Below are 6,000 nucleotides of genomic sequence, written 5' to 3' on the forward strand. Positions count from 1 at the left end.
CACTCACCTCCCCCTCACACACACCTCCCCCTCACACACTCACCTCCCCCTCACACACTCACCTCCCCCTCACACACACCTCCCCCTCACACACTCACCTCCCCTCACACACTCACCTCCCCCTCACACACTGACCTCCCCCTCACACACTCACCTCCCCCTCACACACTCACCTCCCCCTCACACACTCACCTGCCCCTCACACACTCACCCCCCTCTCACACACTCACCTCCCACTCACACACACCTCCCCCTCACACACTCACCTCCCCCTCACACTCTCACCTCCCCCTCACACACTCACCTCCCCCTCACACACTCACCCCCCTCTCCACACACTCATCTCCCACTCACACACTCACCTCCCCCTCACACACACCTCCCCCTCACACACTCACCTCCCCCTCACACACTCACCTCCCCTCACACACACCTCCCCCTCACACACTCACCTCCCCTCACACACTCACCTCCCCCTCACACACACTTCCCTCTCACACACTCACCTCCCTCTCACACACTCACCTCCCCCTCACACACACCTCCCCCTCACACACTCACCTCCCCCTCACACACACTTCCCTCTCACACACTCACCTCCCCCTCACACACACCTCCCCCTCACACACTCACCTCCCCCTCACACACACCTCCCCCTCACACACTCAACTCCCCCTCACACACACCTCCCCCTCACACACTCACCTCCCCCTCACACACTCACCTGCCCCTCACACACACTTCCCTCTCACACACTCACCTCCCCCTCACACACACTTCCCTCTCACACACTCACCTCCCCCTCACACACACTTCCCTCTCACACACTCACCTTCCCCTCACACACTCACCTCCCCCTCACACACTCACCTCCCCCTCACACACATCTCCCTCTCACACACTCACCTTCCCCTCACACACTCACCTCCGCCTCATACACTCACCTCCCCCTCACACACTCACCTCCCCCTCACACACACTTCCCTCTCACACACTGACCTCCCCCTCACACACACCTCCCCCTCACACACTCACCTCCCCCTCACACACACCTCCCCCTCACACACTCACCTCCCCCTCACACACACTTCCCTCTCACACACTCACCTTCCCCTCACACACTCACCTCCCTCTAACACACTCACCTCCCTCTCACACACTCACCTCCCTCTCACACACCACTCACTTCCCTCTCACACACTCACCTCCCCCCTCACACAATCATCTCCCCCTCACACACTCACCCCCCCTCACACACTCACCTCCCTCTCACACACTCTCCTCCCCCTCACATATTCACCTCCCCCTCACACACTCACCTCCCCCTCACACACACCTCCCCCTCACACACTCACCTCCCTCTCACACACACCTCCCCCTCACACACTCACCTCCCCCTCACACACACCTCCCCCTCACACACTCACCACCCCCTCACACACTCACCTCCCCCTCACACACACCTCCCCCTCATACACACACCTCCCCCTCACACACACCTCCCCCTCACACACTCACCTCCCCCTCACACACTCACCTCCCCCTCACACACTCACCTCCCTCTAACACACTCACCTCCCCCTCACACAGACCTCCCCCTCACACACTCACCTCCCCCTCACACACTCACCTCCCCCTCCACACACACCTCCCCTCACACACTCACCTCCCCCTCACACACTCACCTCCCTCTCACACACACCTCCCCCTCACACACTCACCTCCCTCTCACACACACCTCCCCCTCACACACTCACCTCCCCCTCACACACTCCACCTCCCCCTCACACACTCACCTCCCCCTCACACACTCACCTCCCCCTCACACACACCTCCCCCTCACACACTCACCTCCCCCTCACACACTCACCTCCCCATCACACACACCTCCCCCTCACACACTCACCTCCCCCTCACACACTCACCTCCCCCTCACACACACCTCACCCTCACACACTCATCTCCCCTCACACACTCACCTCCCCCTCACACACTCACCTGCCCCTCACACACTCACCCCCCTCTCACACACTCACCTCCCACTCACACACACCTCCCCCTCACACACTCACCTCCCCCTCACACACTCACCTCCCCCTCACACACACCTCCCCCTCACACACTCACCTCCCCCTCACACACTCACCTCCCCCTCACACTCACCTCCCCCTCACACACTCACCCCCCTCTCACACACTCATCTCCCACTCACACACTCACCTCCCCCTCACACACACCTCCCCCTCACACACTCACCTCCCCTCACACACTCACCTCCCCCTCACACACACCTCCCCCTCACACACTCACCTCCCCCTCACACACTCACCTCCCCCTCACACACACCTCCCCCTCACACACTCACCTCCCCCTCACACACTCACCTCCCCCTCACACACACCTCCCCCTCACACACTCACCTCCCCCTCACACACTCACCTCCCCCTCACACACACTTCCCTCTCACACACTCACCTCCCTCTCACACACTCACCTCCCCCTCACACACACCTCCCCCTCACACACTCACCTCCCCCTCACACACACTTCCCTCTCACACACTCACCTCCCCCTCACACACACCTCCCCCTCACACTCACCTCCCCCTCACACACACCTCCCCCTCACACACTCAACTCCCCCTCACACACACCTCCCCCTCACACACTCACCTCCCCCTCACACACTCACCTGCCCCTCACACACACTTCCCTCTCACACACTCACCTCCCCCTCACACACACTTCCCTCTCACACACTCACCTCCCCCTCACACACACTTCCCTCTCACACACTCACCTTCCCCTCACACACTCACCTCCCCCTCACACACTCACCTCCCCCTCACACACACCTCCCTCTCACACACTCACCTTCCCCTCACACACTCACCTCCGCCTCACACACTCACCTCCCCCTCACACACTCACCTCCCCCTCACACACACTTCCCTCTCACACACTGACCTCCCCCTCACACACACCTCCCCCTCACACACTCACCTCCCCCTCACACACACCTCCCCCTCACACACTCACCTCCCCCTCACACACACTTACCTCTCACACACTCACCTTCCCCTCACACACTCACCTCCCTCTAACACACTCACCTCCCTCTCACACACTCACCTCCCTCTCACACACTCACTTCCCTCTCACACACTCACCTCCCCCCTCACACAATCATCTCCCCATCGCACACTCACCCCCCCTCACACACTCACCTCCCTCTCACACACTCACCTCCCCCTCACATATTCACCTCCCCCTCACACACTCACCTCCCCCTCACACACTCACCTCTCCCTCACACAATCACCTCCCCCTCACATACTCACACCCCTCACACACTCACCTCCCCCTCACACAATCACATCCCCCTCACACACTCACCTCCCACTAACACACTCACCTCCCTCTCACACACTCACCTCCCTCTCACACACTCACCTCCCTCTCAGACACTCACCTCCCTCTCACACACTCACCTCCCCCTCACACACTCACCTCCCATTCACACACTCACCTCCCCCTCACACACTCAACTCCCTCTCACACACTCACCTCCCCCTCACACACTCACCTCCCCCTCACACACTCACCCCCTCACACACTCACCTCCCCCTCATACACTCACCTCCCACTCACACACTCACTTCCCCCTCACACACTCACCTCCCCCTCACACACTCACCTCCCCCTCACATACCCAACTCCCTCTCACACACTCACCTCCCCCTCACACACTCACTTCCCCCTCACACACTCACCTCCCCCTTACACACTCACCTCCACCTCACACACTCACCTCCCCCTCACACACTCACCCCCCTCTCACACACTCACCTCCCTCTCTCACACTCACCTCCCCCTCACACACTCACCCACCTCACACACTCACCTCCCTCTCACACACTCACCTCCCTCTCACACACTGACCTCCCCCTCACACACACGTCCCCCTCACACACTCACCTCCCCCTCACACACTCACCTCCCCCTCACACACACCTCCCCCTCACACACACACCTCCCCCTCACACACTGACCTCCCTCTCACACACTGACCTCCCCCTCACACACACCTCCCCCTCACACACACCTCCCCCTCACACACTCACCTCCCCCTCACACACTCACCTCCCCCTCACACACACCTCCCCCTCACACACACACCTCCCCCTCACACACTGACCTCCCCCTCACACACACCTCCCCTCACACACTCACCTCCCCCTCACACACTGACCTCCCTCTCACACACTGACCGCCCTCTCACACACTCACCTCCCCCTCACACACACCTCCCCCTCACACACTCACCTCCCCCTCACACACTCACCTCCCTCTCACACACTGACCTCCCTCTCACACACTGACCTCCCTCTCACACACTGACCGCCCTCTCACACACTCACCTCCCCCTCACACACTCACCTCCCACTCACACACTCACCTCCCTCTCACACACTGACCTCCCTCTCACACACTCACCTCCCTCTCACACACACTTCCCTCTCACACACTGATCGCCCCCTCACACACACCTCCCCTCACACACTGACCTCCCCCTCACACACACCTCCCCCTCACACTCACCTTCCCCTCACACACTCACCTCCCCCTCACACACACCTCCCCCTCACACACTCACCTCCCTCTCACACACACCTCCCCCTCACACACTCACCTCCCCCTCACACACACCTCCCCTCACACACTCACCTCCCCCTCACACACCCACCTCCCCCACACACACCTCCCCCTCACACACACACCTCCCCCTCACACACATCCTCCCCCTCACACACTCACCTCCCCCTCACACACTCACCTCCCCCTCACACTCACCTCCCCCTCACACACTCACCCCCCTCTCACACACTCATCTCCCACTCACACACTCACCTCCCCCTCACACACACCTCCCCCTCACACACTCACCTCCCCCTCACACACTCACCTCCCCCTCACACACACCTCCCCCTCACACACTCACCTCCCCCTCACACACTCACCTCCCCCTCACACACACTTCCCTCTCACACACTCACCTCCCTCTCACACACTCACCTCCCCCTCACACACACCTCCCCCTCACACACTCACCTCCCCCTCACACACACTTCCCTCTCACACACTCACCTCCCCCTCACACACACCTCCCCCTCACACACTCACCTCCCCCTCACACACACCTCCCCCTCACACACTCAACTCCCCCTCACACACACCTCCCCCTCACACACTCACCTCACACACACTTCCCTCTCACACACTCACCTCCCCCTCACACACACTTCCCTCTCACACACTCACCTCCCCCTCACACACACTTCCCTCTCACACACTCACCTTCCCCTCACACACTCACCTCCCCTCACACACTCACCTCCCCCTCACACACACCTCCCTCTCACACACTCACCTTCCCCTCACACACTCACCTCCGCCTCACACACTCACCTCCCCCTCACACACTCACCTCCCCCTCACACACACTTCCCTCTCACACACTGACCTCCCCCTCACACACACCTCCCCCTCACACACTCACCTCCCCCTCACACACACCTCCCCCTCACACACTCACCTCCCCCTCACACACACTTACCTCTCACACACTCACCTTCCCCTCACACACTCACCTCCCTCTAACACACTCACCTCCCTCTCACACACTCACCTCCCTCTCACACACTCACTTCCCTCTCACACACTCACCTCCCCCCTCACACAATCATCTCCCCATCGCACACTCACCCCCCCTCACACACTCACCTCCCTCTCACACACTCACCTCCCCCTCACATATTCACCTCCCCCTCACACACTCACCTCCCCCTCACACACTCACCTCTCCCTCACACAATCACCTCCCCCTCACATACTCACACCCCTCACACACTCACCTCCCCCTCACACAATCACATCCCCCTCACACACTCACCTCCCACTAACACACTCACCTCCCTCTCACACACTCACCTCCCTCTCA

The sequence above is a fragment of the Mustelus asterias genome, chromosome 3 (assembly GCF_964213995.1).
Source record: "Mustelus asterias chromosome 3, sMusAst1.hap1.1, whole genome shotgun sequence".
Taxonomy (NCBI): domain Eukaryota; kingdom Metazoa; phylum Chordata; class Chondrichthyes; order Carcharhiniformes; family Triakidae; genus Mustelus; species Mustelus asterias.